Here is a 17098-nt window from a genome sequence, read left to right on the forward strand (position 1 = left end):
CTCTCTTTCATAGATAGCGGGGCCAAATAAGTGCGAAATCTTGACCTTTTATGCTAATTATTAATCAGAACAATATGTGATTTAATGTGGTGGAAAGAGTTGTTAAGAAATTTTTTCATCTTGAGCACTATTAGCTGGATTTTTTTGAATAAACAAAGTGTACGTAAATTTATTTGACTGACTGTTTATTCGTGTACACCTACCTTAAACATTGTCACAAGCTGCAGTATTTTGTAATAAGTGATAATAAACAATAACTCACCTGAAAAGAAAAAAAAAATTTTATTTTGATCAATTAATTTGTCTAATGTAATTTTTTGGGAAAAAACAAGTAAAAGAGTGCTAAGTTCGGCCGGTCCTAATCTTATATAGCCACCATGGATCGCATTTGTCAAGTTCTTTGTCCGATATCTCTTTACAAGCAAACAAAGAATAATGGATAAGAATTGCTATGCTATTGGAGCTATACCAAGTTATGAACCGATTGGGGCTATACTTTTGTAGACCAAAATGGAAGTCTTTCTGCGAAATTTCAGCCAAATCGGATTATAATTGCGCCCTGTAGAGGCTTAAAAAGTATAATCGGAATATCGGTTTATATGGGAGCTAAATCAGGTTATGAATCGATTTGGATCATACTTGGTGCAGTTGTTGTCACAACAAAACACTTTATAAAAAATTTCAGCCAAATCGGGTAATAACCGCGCCTTCTAGCGCCATAAGAAGTCAAGATCCAAGATCGTTTTATATGTGAGCTATATCAGGTTATTAAGCTATTTAGCTCATACTTGGCACTGTTGTTGCAAGTTATAACAAGACACTTCATGTAAAGTGATAATAATTCCACAAAATCGGATAATAATTCCACCCTACAGCGGCTCAAAATGTCAAGGTCCGAGATCGGTTTATATGGGAGCTATATCACTTAGCACAGTTGTTGGAAGTTAAAACAAAAAACTCCAAGCAAAATTTCAACCCAATCGGAAAAGAATTGCACCCTCTAGAAGCTCAACAAGTTAAGATCCAGGATTGGTTTATATGGGAGCTATATCAAAACATGCTCTGATATAGTCCATTTACAATCACAAACGACCTACACTAATAGGAGGTATTCGTGCAAAACTAATAGGAAGTATTCAAGGCTCTGCATACAGCACGGTTATCCCCTCTAGACATCATAGTGGAAACTGCGGAGGACATAGATATAATGGTCAAGCGAATCACGAAGTCCCTGAATTACTCGCATGTGTCAGCATTTCTAAAGGCTCTGCATTATCCATTACCTAATGGATGAATCAGAGCCTGTATTCTTGCAAAGTGTAGTATAAATGTTTTTCTTCTTCCAGCGCTGAAGATTCAGTAGTAGTAAGTTTTGAATTAAAATGTCTCATTACCGATTGGCTTCCCCATTAATGGGACAAGATTCAAAGATGCTGCTTCTAAATAAGCCTTAAGTTGTTGATTGAAGCAGTTCCTGCAGGGAAAAAGAGCCAAATTGTAGAAAGTGATGGTAATGCACATCACCAAATGTGTGGAAGTTCGGATATCAACGAACAGGGTGAGGTGTTTATCGAATATATTATAAACTTCAATCTGGCGATTTGTAAGAAAGGACATAAACAGACCTTTATTCTCTGGAACACACAAGAGGTGCTAGATGTTATCTTGGTATCATATAACATCAGCCGTGTCCGTCCGTCTGCTGTACGTACGTAAACTAACACTTTTTATCGATGAAATTCCGTTGGGATTGATAATTGGTCTTTGTTTCAATATAGCTGCCACATAAACCAATCTCCTGATTTGACTTATCGAATGGATAGAGAGCGCACTTCCTCCCCGATTTCTCTGAAATTTAGCACTAAGACATCTGTGACTTTCAGAATATTTGAACGGGTCCATAACCGAGTATAGCTTCCATATAAAACCGATCTCACGATTTTTAGCATGTCCGCCCATGACGCCGAACGCCTGGAACGCGTTAACATCAGAACATCTTTCAGCAGTGGTTTTCCGCTTGCTAATGCTGACTACATTTGTGAGGCATCCTGTCATGTTAAAACTTCTCTACCAAGTGGTGTTACTATGCGACATTAAGTTCGAACTCGGCAATAAAAAGTAGGCGCCTTATCATTGAGTTTAAACATTAATCGGACTGCACTCATTGATGTGAGAGAAGTATCTCCTGTTCCTTAATGAAATGTTCATGGAAAATTTAGTATTAGACCCAAGTGGGACCACAACCTTATATAGCCGACTTTTTGATTTAATTTCTTGATCGTCTAGAGGACCCAATTTCTCTAAAACGTCCAAAAAATCGAAAAGAAACTAGTAAACAACTGCTGTTTGATGACGGGTAGATATATGACTCTTTGCAGGCAGAGACTATAGAGCATCTGCTGTATGTGTGTCCCACACTGGCAGTCAAAAGGATTTCCACTTTGGGTTCTCATTTCTTTGAGAACTTTTCTGATTGAGCGGATGTGAACATTCGCAAGTTGTTGGATTTTTTTAAGCGATCTGGATGGTTCAACGATAGGACCTAGAAGGCATCTTCCTTCTTCTGTTTCTGTGGTATCAAAATGGACGAAAACGTCTAAGTGAGTCTTATGGCAGACTGCCACTTTAATTTACCCTAACCTAAGGCCCTAGTTGGTCTGGGACAACGAATAGTTGGCCTTGGTCTTTCGAAAAAATTTTAGTATGCGAAATCTTTATTTTTGGTTCAATTTACATTTTTTTGTTGATCGTAGCATGCGAAAAGTTTTCTCGTTTTTCCTTCTAAAAGACAAATTTTTCCCTATTGCCCTCACATGCAAAAATAAGTTTTCATTTCTCTTCGTCCACGAAAAAAAAAACGCACAGCCAGTCCGTCGTTGCAAATGTATTGAATTGAATAATTCATTGCATTTGGAACAAATTCACACTGTTCTCACTTTCATCTATCCGCCTCTACTCAATTTTATCTCAGGCCAAAAGCGAAAAATCCCTCGTTCTACTTTTTAAGGAATTTGAACTACGAATATTTTTTTTTTTTTTTTGAAATGGAAATACTTTGCGTGTGATTGGAGGACGTGGAGGCTGTTGTGTGTACCTTACGTCGACCAAATAAAGTCAGTCATTCGTTGTGGAAATGTGGCTATGAAGTGATCTTGGTTAGGCGTTAGGCGTGCATATTTATTAATTCTTGGGCAAAACTCAACGGGTAAAACGAATAACAAGGCGAGTAGTTGTCGAGTCAGAACGCCTCCAGAGTCAGAGCAATTAATTGCCTCCATAGAAATCGAAATTGAAATGTGAATTAAAAAGCTTCGCATACTCAATGCAAGATCCGACACATGGTAGGAGGCCCATATGTACGTACATGCATACATACCTACGTATGGGTGCATTCAACAATCATTTATTTTGTTAACTGTTAATTAAAGTTTTACTTATTGAAATTAATCTGCGAGCAGCAGCCAGAGCCAACTGTTTTCACTAACGGGCAATAGCTCCTAGTTTCTCAGTCGCAGAGTAAAACATGTTGGCACCAGATGTTGCCTTATGTGACGCCGACGACAGTGGTGACGCCTACAACAGAATGATTTGAAATGTACATTAAGAGTCTTTAAATGGAACGAGCCATGGCTCCAATTCCATACAAACGCTTCTCGATCGATTCTGATCCAAATTGGTTCGCACAACAGATACTGTTTTGCAATTCATTGATGATGGACGAAGCAGACTCGGCTGCTGTTGCTGCAGGTTGAACCAATGGCAGAGGAGGAGGAAGATCTGTTAGCTGTGATTCTTCAAGAAATGACTAAATTCAATTAATGTGGTTAAAAGCGTTGGTAGTTGGAGATTCTCAACATACTCCTGTTTTATTGTTGTTGGCATAAATCGATATATGTATGGAGTCATTGTTGGGAACAATGGTACAGTGTTTTCAACAATTAAGTGGCTCAAACATTGAAAACAGAATCTTTATTTCAACCAATCATTTAATTTCATCATTTCAATCATCATTTCAACCGCTCCTTTTATGTCAGCATCAAGAAGGCAAAGGCGAAAGAAATCTTTAGCTAAGCCCAGCGAGCTTTTTCGTATATAAAAATCCCCAGCAACAACAATTTAACTACCCGGAAAGTCCTCCTAAATCCTTCTTATAGATTCGGAAAGGGCGTCAAAACCATTTCTGGTAGCCTCCCTTTCCCAGTTTGGAATAAAAAATGTAGTACGTGTGTTTCAATCCTGAATTTAACTCAAAGAGAGTTAAATTATGGTTCCTAATAGTCCAGATGTTGTTGTCTTTGAAACCCTGCATTGTCACGTACATGTTCCACAAGACCTGTGTGGGGAATAAAAAGTGAAAGCGTGTGATTGCCAAGAATGAGAAATTCCATTAGATCTGCATCCTCACACACCTTTGTCTCACATAGGGCCAGTACAGCAGAACGATGGAAATAATGACCTGTTATTGAAGGCGTATCTTGTTCCATGCCACATGTATATTTTCGAACATGCGCAGTTAAAAGGGTTCTTGAGAACCTCGACGTGAATTAATCTCCGGGGCCCGATGGTATAACGGCACATGTCTTGTGTTCTTCGACGCTTGCTCTTCCTTTCAACCTTGCTTAGCGCGCGGGAGTCTTTCCAGCGCGTTGGAAGTTTGCGAACGTCATCCGATTCCCAAAAAGAATGAAGCGAACTACTCTGCGAACTAACTAAATCTTGTGAGTTACTGGGAGTTCAACGGTCTTCATAGCGATCGCCAATATGTCTTTCGCAGAAATCGGTCTACGGGTGACCTGATGACATGTCGTAACATTGGAATCACTCAATTTACCAGTTTGGTGAGAGTAAGTTAGTGGTTAGGACCCACACCGCAGGAGGTTCTGGAGGCGATACTGACTTTACAACTTGTTGACCTATATATGCGGGGCTGTGCCGCTAAGGTGGCGCTTAAGCTGTCTCAGGGAACTTGGCATGCTGAGAGAAGGAGGACACGGCCACTGCTCCATTCTGGATGCCATGGATGCAGGGGGTAGGCTGAGAAGGGTCTCAGACTACCTGTCGCCGAGACTGTGTTTGAGTTGGATGAGACCTTGGACTTCACTGACTTTCCAGGATGGAGTCAGGGACGGGATTGGGGGTCTACTGGGAGACACTCAACTGAAAAGGAATTTGATACCAGTCCAAAGCAATTGCATTTTAGAAATGGGTTATATAGGTGGTCAAAATACTTATTTTCCCTCGAGGTGTGAGGGTTTGGACTTTGTTTAACATTTTATGATGGCAGTTTTAGAAATTTTAAAGCAAGAAATTGCTTAAAATGTATTTTGTTTTACTAAAATATAAAAAGCAAATCAACTAACATAGTTCTGTTAATTCGGTAACATGGCTCTGTTAAAATTTCAGGTTCATGTCTTGCCTAAGTTATATTTAAATTTATTTTCAGTTTATGCTTTTGCTAAAACAGCAAACATTTTCTCCTGTTTTCATATGGTAAAATGTTGATTGTAGCCCAAATATAATACAAGTACTTTGAAAACTTGTTTATTATAGATTATCTCTAAACTTGAAAGGTATTGTAGTAAACAATTTTTTCGCTAAGATGTTAAAAAAAATATTTAATGTTTTTCTGCAAACTGCAAAAGTGACAAAGGTTTGATTTATTAGAATATTAGAAAACTTATTTTTCTGAATGTGCCTATTATCGAACCACTGAACATTGTAGACGAGATGACCAGCTCTGAGGCGGTGGCGAAATTGACGTTGGATTGCCACAATAATCTGGCTAGTTGTTGATGAGAAGAGGACGAGAGAATTGCTGGACCTCCTTGATAACAGGAGTCATAACCGGACACTGTGCGATAGGCCATATGGCTGCGAGCATGGGAGTCCCGCCCAACGACTGCCGCTGTCCTGATGAGGAGGAAAGGATCGAAGACCTGCTCTGCTTATGCCCGGGTGTACAAGGGTACAGGCTTTACATCCTAGGGAATCGGTTTCCCTTTGGGGAGACCTCAGATATGTCTTTGGGAAGTGTTCTAATATACTTAGAAAAGATAAAATTAGAGATATATCCTCAACACGCTATCATGAATGCGCAGACGCGTAGTATTAATGTTCGGCAATCGGTGAGTGAACACTTGAGTGAATGTGGGCCGACTCTCCGGGGAAACACTCGCATGGATGAATAGGCGCTACCTATACCCTTCTACCCTTCGGAGCGGAGCAGAGGGCAGGGTATTTCATCATGCTCGTGATGGCGTGATCATAGACAATGGAAATCTATAGACTCATAACAATATGTTCAAAAAAGCTCTTACAGATGGGAGAAATGTCAAATTCTTAGTCGTTTATATGTTGGTGCGCATGGAACCTGGGCGATATGGAACAGACAACTTTTGAGTTATTTTATTAACATTTTGAGTTTCAAAGTCTATACCTTTCCTTTGTCTATGGAGTGACTTCGTTCGATTTATAACGAGTTTTCTTAGAGACCGCTCTGTAAGAGTTGTTTTAGATGGGTTGTCATCCGATGGATACATATGAACCCTTTTTCTCCTAATATTTTTATAGTCATTGACTATGTTTTGCGTCAGACTTCAAAACCGATCTACTTCTTTGCAGATAACAGCAACCTCTGTTTTGGTATGCATTCGACCACGGGCGGATTATGGACAATACACTCTGCCAGGATTTGCTGGCCTTTGGATTCGAATGAACAGAGAAGGTTTAAATGCTCAAAAGACGCAGTGCTCTTCGTAGTCACCCAAACGATTTGCTAATATTGTACATTACAATCGTCAATAGCTGCTGATGGTGTGGATAAAACTTCTGCGCATAAAGATAGAATGTGATATTCGTTCTTCAACACATTCATTTGAAGTGTCGAAAGAAACATCCTAGTGGTTGGAATTTCTTAAGCTGCGTATGGAACATTTCACTCCCTCCCTTCAAAATCCTCCTTGGAGCTACTGGGGGGATAGTAGGGTATTCTACTCTATTGTGTCACTTGAGCACCGTTGGAATGTGGGTTTTGTAACGCTTTTCCATCGATACTTCCACGGTGTGTGTTCCTCGGAGAATGTCTTTCCCACCAGATACGACATCCAGAAATTCAAGATAAATGTCAGCAAACCCCACTCCCTCTTCCCCCGTCCGAACTTAACTATCTAACTATCCTCTCCAACGCAAAGCAATGCACATATAGGGGACATCCCCTGCGTTTTGGTTAAATGAAAAAAATAAAATTATTCTAAAGGGTGTTTTTTTAGACGAAAGGTTCTCAATCTCACCACACTTTCTCGGAGTTGGTCTTCAGTGGTGGGTACAAAAACACCCTATATTACTTATAGAATGGGAACTTGAACAAAATTAAGGTAATTTCTTAGTTTTAAAGAAAATGTAAAATCCTTAGGGTTCAATATTTACATTTGCTAAGTGCGACAAGTCTGCAAAGAAGTTAGAACTTAAAGATTTTTCAACTGTCAATTCCTCCCTATGGTCCAGCGAGCTGAAGTTTTCATTTGAGATTCCTTATTAATTACTTCACACAATAGAAGCCACTGTATATGAATGTCCTTATAAGTACATTTGGAGCAAAAAAGCCAAGGCTTGCTATGTTTAGCAGCATTGATGACTTTGGCTTCATCAGATCATCGCTTAGTTCATATGCGAACGATGTTTGTGTTACTTTCTCGGAAATGCATGATATCATTCTTGTTTCACCGATGATGATGATGATGATCGTCATCGCGATGATTTTGATCGAAAGCTTCATGCTGGTCGATGTTGTTGGAAGCATATTTAACTGGCCATATTTGAGTCAGGTTTCTTTTGTTGCGGCTCAAGTAACCACAAAAAAAAAAAAACATTCGGTTGCCCTCTTAAACGACAAACAAAATGTTCCGATTATTGAGCCAAATTTAAGTCTAAATTGAAAATGACGTCACTTGCTCTTTGGATTGTTGACAAAACGACTTAAGGCAAGAGACATAAAACCAGCTGCGTCGGTGTATACATAGGTAGTGAAGACTTACTTTGGCGGTGGCCGAGAAATAAGTCATACTCCCACGAACACCAAAATTATCCGCAAGACAAAGGTTGTGGTGGTGCCAGCAGCAACAACAACAACTTCACCAAATAAGTTTCGTAGGAATTTTACAAATATCCATTGCGTTTGCAAGGTTCTTCAATGGATGATTGGTTTGCTTGGCCATTGTTTGTTTGTTGTATTGTAGCCTGTAATTTGGTTAAATTGCTGGAGTGGTTCACTTGGTCATATGCATGCAAGTTTGTTTATTTATTTTTGTTTTTTGTTCGTCTGTCGCTCTGTCTGACTAAATATTTGGGCTAGGGCTTGTTGCTTTAGCTACAGCTACATGTCCAAGTACTTGAACGAAACACTTTGGGAGTGCTCAGCACAAAGGCTAAACAATTATGTGCGTCTATTTTGTAATGCTATTTAACCATCAGCACACTCTAGGAAGGGTTTCATTGCCAATAGGAACATGTCTTCAGCAAACGACATAGGCAATAGAAACGCTGATATTTTTTTTGCAGGAATGTATCCATTGCTAAATTGAGTTACCGTCGAAAACGGTGTTTATACGGAGGTTCATATCTTAGACATTGGTCCCATCATAAAAATGTATGTTGATGGCAAAATAACGATGGCACTATCGATATCTAATCACTTGTTTGAATATCGATTGATATTTTCCCTATCGACACTATCGGCAAGGTTCAATTTTTTGCAAAATAAGCGGTCTGACACTGAATTTATCCTTTAAGATATATTGCGCCTATTTAATATAACTTTAATTGGCTATAACAAAACGTTTGTCCCATTAGCCGAACTCAAAATAGCATTCCAAGCGCCTCGATCTTCTGCGTTCCTTCTATAATCTATGACACCATGTTTCGAGACGTCTCCCACCACTTGATCTTTCCATTGGGCTTTTAGTCGTCCCGCTTTGCGTATACCACTGTGATTGCCTTCAAAAGACTTAATTGCTGGAGCTTCTTCATACATTCTGACAACATGACCTAGCCAACGCAGCCGTTGTATCTTGATACGCGAAACTTTGCTATCGTCGTCATACAGCTCGTGGTTCATACGGCGCCTATATTCTCCATTAACGCGACTGTTCCATACATTTTACGAAGAATCTTTCTCTCAAACACTCCAAGTACTGCCTCGTCTGCTTTTACAAGTACCCATGGCTCAAAACCATATAACAACACTGGTAGTATGCCTTGTATAGTGTAATCTTTGTCTGTCGAGAGGTGGCCTTGTTTCTAAACTGCCTACTTAATCCAAAGTAGCATCTTTTTGCTTTATTTCAAAACTGCTGTCATTCGTTTCGACTACGATGGTGCCCAGGTAACGAAAGTTGCTGACTTAGTAGCGAAAGTTGCTGGATAGCAGGTAGCGAAAGTTGCTGCTTGACTCTCAAAGTGGTGGTTCGGAACTTTCTCCATTTTCTTTATCTGATCGGTTGTACAGGGTTATATATAATAATATAATTTATCTAACGACTTCCAACTGACTTAATGAAATTTGTTCTTCTTCTTGCTTCTACATAAAAGGATCTCCTGATGTTCACTTCTCATTTTAATTTTCGTTTGATATATAGGTGTTGGGAAATTAACGATAGTACCAATACTATAAATATTTTTCATTCGTTTGCCAGCTCTCATACATACACACAAACAGGTTTATACGTCATCTGAACTATGTATGATGAGAATGGACCAAAAATCTGTTATACATTTACAAAAAACCCAACCGAATAATGGACTCTATCTATGACTTTGAACGGCTGATAGAACTCCTGATTGGAGTCCTGTTCTGAACACTTCTGCAGCTTATGCGATGACGAGGTTGGAGATGGTCGATATTGATAATGGGTGAACTCATTATTTCATCCCTCCGGGCACTCTCATTATTTTGAAATACTGGAAAGGCCTCAATTGGCTGACTGAACCATACTCTCACCGAAGAGAATTTATTCCGGGTCCGCCTGGCTTCCTACTGTTTTTTTTTTGGCATTTCTACTGTATCTCTTTCTTCTTTTCTTCGTCTTCTTTCGCTATTCTACCTAGACATTGTTGTTTTTGTTGTCGCTACATTTGCATGTGGAGGTGGCGATCCTTCTCAAGCTTCTGTAGGTGAGCAAGCTTGTTTCAGTCCAAAGGACCGAACGATGCGGGAACACTGTGGCCATTGGTTATTTGAAGGCGCCAATAACCCTCGTTGTCATATCGAACATCCAAGGTATTCAGACTCTCCGCTCGATACCACTGATTGTCCGCGACTGCCGTTGCAGCTACTCCGTATGGAGCATTCCACTATCCGCAACCTGTGGACGTGCCCGGTAGCTCGAAGCTAAGCTTCTCGTGACAGTAATGAATACCCCACAGATGGGACCTCAATGTTCCAGCCTGTGTGGTGCTTACAGTTGTCCCACGACTAGATATTCTTCTACTGAAGGGGCTACTAAACGAGGTTGCTAGTCCCATGACCTCCAAACTAATCTAACATGCATATATTCAAATTTTAGCTGATTGAGAACGAATTCAGTCGACACATGTTTATACATACACAATGAGCTCAGACATGCTCATTATAGAGCGGGTGCAATATACGTACTGGCGGATGCATTGGAGAAGAGGGCACACATTACTGCAATGCAGGAAGTGCGATGGCTCGGGAAGGGCTCCACGAGCTACGTATAGCTGCTATGGCACAAAGCATGAATTTGGCTGTGGATTTGTGGTTAGCTAGAGGCTGAAATAAATTGTCTCCAGGCTTACTTTGGAGGATGCGACGCTAGCCACAATCTTCAACATTAGCCTTATTTGCGTCCATGCCCCGACGGACAAGCGCCTAGAAAGAGAATAGGAACGCTGTCCTATTCTCTATTTCGAAAATAGATTCCAACATCGAAGGATTCGCTCGGCCACATGGCTGTCACCCGATCAAAACGCGAGAAGTCAAACAGATCACGTTGTGATAGCATTCAAACAGCGTGTAAAACGTACAATCGATCCGAGGGGTCAACATTGAACCGAATTGATTACCTTGTTGCAGTAAAGATTCACGTTCGTGCAAATACAACAAGTGGCAACGACATACTCCAATCGGCTGACCCAAATGCTTGGAGAAAACACTCCCTATTCCGATAGTATAGCAGCCCAATTTCAAATTTTTGCGAAATCCTCGGAATGGGCCGCAACGTCAGTATTTGGGTACCAAAAGCCTCCTCCAAGGAACCCATGGTACGACCAGGAATGTGAAAGAGTTACTGAAGCAGAAAATGCGGCATACAGAGCAACTTTGCAGTAAGTAATAGGAGAGACGAGAAACGTCTATTCCGTATGAAGAAGAAGGAAATGTAAAGACGCGAGTGTTAGCGATTAGAGATATTCAGGAGCCAGAATGAAGTCCGAAAAGTCGGTCAAAGAATTAAACAGCGAAGGGATTGCCTTGGTACAGGCATATCTTCCTGCATAGACAAAGAAGAAAATATGTTAACAGATACAGTAGTGTGCTGAGGATATGGAAAGATCACTTCCCAATCTATCCCTGATGATGGTAAAAAAGTGTACCACCCAGTAAGAACGCGGTCCACGTAGCAGTTACCCGGTTGAAAATCAATATGGCAGAAGAAGCCGATGGGTTGCCGGCTGAACACGATGATAAGGCGTATTCATCAGCTGATTGTAACCTTAGTATGGGCCAACTACAAAGGAATTCACGTTGATATCAATCTTTCCACCTCCACCCTTCATAAAACCAAATTGGCTACTATTGAAAGTATTTATGATTTTTCGCAAATTGACTACCGAAAACATAATACCCTTATATCTGAAGTAAAGTGGCATGTACTACTTCCATTAGATGATTTGAATTAGTCGATTAATGCATTTTATGATAATCTAAATTGCTATATTCAGAAATTGGTTCCTGTAAAATGTAGTTTCAACGGCTATGGACCACCTTGGAATAATATCATACTGCGCAACTTGAAGAATAGAAAAAATAAACTATATAAAAAGTATAAGAAAACGGATGTAGTGGTGGACATTTGTAAATACTCTGTTGCAAAATGCAAGTAAACCTTAAGTGTTTTTATAACTTTGTAAATTCTAAACGTCTATCGAACACCATTCCAAAATTTTAAAAATTTGAATCCATTGAAACGGATGATGACCTATCCATCATCAATACGGTTCAAAAGAGGGTGAGGATAGTAATCCGCCCTATGCCACTATAGACATACACCTTAGCCAGTAATTGGATTATTGTGCGCTCTAATTATTAACAAGTGACTCGAAAAAGAAAATCTAAGTTATGAATTCCGTGCAATTTACAAAACCTTAAAAGTTTATTGACGGCAGTCTTCTGGCCTTCACTGCCAAATCGTTTGCTCTTTAATTCCCCTTTACTCCGCTATGGCCCGGCAACCAAACGATGCGTATTGTGCCATCCTCAGGAAAGTCGGTGATCTCATTCTAACATTTCGAAACTTACCGTCCTGGTTGTTATTGCGCTGGTGGCCACTTTACTATCCGTAAAGATATTCACACTCGACGTTCTCGCATTAAAATCACACCTCACGCATTCCGTGATCGCCTGTATTTCCGCCGACCGTATTGTGGTCAGGCAGTCGAAAACAGATCTCAGTCCTTGGGTTCTCAATGTAGACCCCCAGGCTCACTCTGTCCTCTATACGTTGCACTTCTTCTCCATCGCATTTCACCAAACCACTTAAGCGTAAGTAAATATTGGTCTAATCACGCTTCTGTAGAGCCAGTGGACTATCCTCGGCTTCCCGTATACATAGTGCCCTACATCTGTAAGCCTTCTCAGTACATTCCTAAATGTGACACTTCCAATTCAGTTTGCTGTCTAAGTATTTGACCTTGTCAGATAGCGAAATCGTTCTGTTGAGGAAACGTAGTGAGTCAAATTGGCCCACCTTCGTCTCCCGTGAACAGGCATATTTCAGTCTTCTATGGGTAAGAATTGAGACTCCTAGGTCTAGCCCAGTCATATGCCATCTGCAAGATCCTTTCGGCTATTCTCATAGCTGATGCGGATCTTTACCTCTTAGAAGTATTATAACATCATCACATTCAATCATCAGCAATATATTTGCAGACTTCTTTGCTCCTACCTATTCACGGAAAACATATGACGAAGTTATTGAACCCTCATGGAACCTATACGGAAATAATCCGATATCTGTTTCACTAGCAACAGCTGATGCTGTTCTGCAGTATTTGAAAAATATAAAATGTTCATACTATCAAGGTCCAGATGGTATCCCTAGCAGTATTCTAAAGCACTGCGCAAATTCTCTCTCTAGTGTTCTCTCAATATTGTTTAATGAATATTTATGGAAACAGTTTTTCCCCCATTATGGAAAAATTCTTTCATCATACCCCTGTTTAAAAATTGATGTAAATCTGATGTCACCAACTACAGAGGAATCGCAAAGCTTAGCGCTATTCCTAAACTTCATGAAAAAATCATTACTAGCTCACTATCTCATCAAGTTTCTTCAATTTTATCAGGATATCAGCAAGGATTCCGTGAAACGTATTCAACTGTAACGAATATTTTGGAACTGACTACAATTATAAACGAAGGATTTAGAAATCGTTTGTAAACTGATGTTATAGATACTGTTTTAAGTAACGGGTTTGATAAGATTAATTGTGGCCTTCTAATACACAAACTAGACCTGCTGGAGTTTTCAGATTGATTACTAGCTTGGATATCAAATTAGCTTTCTAAAAGCACTCAATCCGAAAAATTTTACAACTATGTTTCTAAAACTATTGATGTTATATTGATGATTGGCGTTTCACAAAATCATCAATTTGGGCCTATTTTATTTTCATTATTTATTAATGATCTTCAATCCATTACCACATTCTCTCAAGTACTTATGTATGCTTATGATGTTAAACCTTTTAAAACCTTTCAAAATGATACAGGTCAACTAAAAGTACAATCCGAACTTGAATGATTTTGGGACTGGTGTCAACTGAATCTAATGGAATTGAACATAAAAGTGGAATAATGGAATTGAACATAAAAAAATTTTAACATATATCGTAGTTATTAAGGGTAGTTGTATAGCCGGCCCAGTGTGCTTTGCTACACCCATAAGAGTTTGAGGCCTCCTTATGGCATGTACATTTGGAATGTGAGGAAACAATTGCAGCCTTCAAAAGGATCGAAAGAGAGTCAGTGAAAGTGGGTTTGGCAATAAATGGAGATAAGACAAAGTGGATGGTATCAATTTCTACAAAGCACCCGAGAAGGTAAAGGCAATTGATAGAGTTGAGAACTACAACTTTGATATAGTTGGCAACTTTATCTACCTCGGCACCGCCGTGAATGAAACAAATGCCACCAGTGTTCAAAAAAAATACGAAGGATAATATTGCCTAACAGATGCTACTTGGAATTAAGAGAGCAGTTCAAGAGCAAAGCCAACTCTGATACTACCCGTGCTGTTGTATGCCTTCGAAGTTTGGGTACTTGCGAAAGCAGATGAGGTAGTATTTTGAGTGTTTAGGAAAGATCCTTCATAAAATATATGGATTACTTTGCGCCAATGAAGAATACATGCGTTGTATGAGCCACCAGTTGTATGACGACGATCAAAATTTAACGGTAGCGTAGGCTAGGTCATGTTGTCAGAATGAATGAAGAAGCTCCATCGATAAAGTCGTTTGGAGGCGACAATGGCAGAACACGCAAAAGGGGAAGACCAAAACTCCGATGGAGCAACCAAGTAGACGAAAGACATCTCGAAACTGCGTGTCAAAGATCGAAGCGCTTGGAAATCTATTCTAAGTTCGGTTAAAGGAACAAATGTTCTGTAATGACTAACACAAGCAAAGTATGTAATATAAACAAAACGTGTTTCTGCAACGTTAGATTTTAGTATTTTAGTTGTGTAATTTCTGTGTTAATGGTAACGCGGCCCACAGTGACCGTACTTGTATTCATTAACACCGGTCATAAATAGCAAATAATTTACGCTCCACCTATTCCCTTCAAAATTCCTCATCTTCTTTTTGATATATGCAATGATATCACACCTCGAGCCTTCTTGAATGGAGTGTACAGTTATTTCCGATTTAACATAAATTGGTACTATTTGAAATTCTACATCAATGACAGTTATGATACTAATCGTCTCATATCCTGACATAGATTAGATTAGGATACAGTAGCAGTCTGCAATCATACTCTCTTAGCTATTTTAGTTCATTGTGATCCTGCAGCAACATTAGAAGTTACAACCGTTGAACCTGCCTAGAAAGAAATAAGAACCTAAAGCTAAACTTGTATTTGCCTGTTCGGGTCATGCACTCAGTAGATGTACGATAGCAGCGATGCCCAGACCATACAATAGCGTTGATGGCCACATACGTATTCTTATTCTCTTCATTTCATTCGGTGTTGAGACAGCAAGAAATAAACTTGCGGGGTATACGCATCGTTTTTCTGTTTTTGTTTGAAAAACAATGATTTGAATTGGCAAAATGCTTAGAAAGGACAAAAAATTATTTAGATTTTCCTGTTTTATTTTCCCATTCATTCCAAAGAATCATTTTTTACATATTGAGAGAATAAAAAATATTTAAACAGGGTATTTCACACACACAGTTACATTTTAATTTTGGCCATCGTTGTTCTATAGCTTCCTCTTCCTCGACGTCCACAGATTCTGCAGAAACCTCTACCCTTACTTGGCCAACCTATAGACTGTTTTTTTTTTATTTAACTCTTGAGGGTCTAAGAGCGTATATACGATTTGTTTTCTAAGTAAGGTGCCAATCTCAACCATCTTGACATGTTTGTGATATTGTAAACAGCCGGAGGCCACAGTTCTCTTCCGAATCGATTCATTTCTGAATTGAGTATCAATACATTAACCACTGGAGAGGAATAAAACCTGTGGTGACATTTGTATATAAGTTAATGTCACTTACTTAAGAATTAAAAAGTAAAAATGATTCTTGAGCCAAATGAACGACAAGCTGAAAAAATCTCAATAAGTATTATTAGCAGACAAAAAAAGACTCAATGTTGATGTAAATCATTTCGCTCCAACATATCAATTTAATTGGCTTCATTTTGAGAATCAATGAATTAAAAAAAAATCAACAAGAACATGGATGAGAACCTCCTACTTCTCCAAAAACAATAAAGACAATATAGTTGTTAAACACCTCTTATTGGAACTTGTATGAAATGCCAAAAGAGTCGACAATACCAGTAATTATTGCCTCGCATTTCATTGTTTATCAATCTGACATTTAATACAAAAACGCACACTCATAAACACACACTCATAAATACCTCTTTATTCTCCCCCCTTATCCGTTATTTTGCCATCCCGCTGCGTCACTACAATAAAATCGTAATTAAAAAGCAATCATCCCAAAGATAATTTCAATTTAAAGCAAGATTTTCATGAGCATTTAACGAATAAGCAATCAAACAAAATTATATCGAAATTAGTTAAAGACAAACATGAGCAACTACAAATATTGGCAATTATTTTGCAATACACTGCGGAAAATTTTAGTTTCTTGGTAATTTATTAAGACTTATGCAGCATATTGAGATAAATGAAACAAAAGTTTTGTAATATATTGGTCCATCTATTTGAGAAAAAAGAACATTTTATTTAGTGAAATTCCAAAATATCTGGGTGTTTCGCTGGAGATTGAATTGAACGTAGAATCCCACATTTTAGAACAGGAACAAATAAGCAACTCTATCCCCATATCTCTGCAAGGGGGCTTTTCGCAATAATTTGAAACGTATGTCATGTATTTATTGTACACTGCACTTGACAGGCCTAATATGATGTACGGTTTAGTTATCCGGTAGAAGGCACTCCAAAAATTCAAATATTATTTAACATTCAACCGCATCCAAAGAATGGCTTGCCTATGCATCACATTCGTATTGAGAACGATACCATCCGATCTACTGAATTAAATGCTATACTTAATGGATCTCAAAATTGCGACTAGGCAGAAAAACTTGCTGAGTAGGTAATCA

At 39.0% G+C, this 17098-nt stretch overlaps 1 protein-coding gene across 2 annotated transcripts in view; it reads right to left on the reverse strand.

Moving 5' to 3' along the window:
• LOC106087979 (microtubule-actin cross-linking factor 1) overlaps window positions 1-17098 on the reverse strand; it is a 332047-nt gene that overhangs the window by 256831 nt on the left and 58118 nt on the right. The window lies entirely within an intron of this gene.

This window comes from Stomoxys calcitrans, chromosome 5 (genome assembly GCF_963082655.1).
Source record: "Stomoxys calcitrans chromosome 5, idStoCalc2.1, whole genome shotgun sequence".
Lineage (NCBI taxonomy): Eukaryota > Metazoa > Arthropoda > Insecta > Diptera > Muscidae > Stomoxys > Stomoxys calcitrans.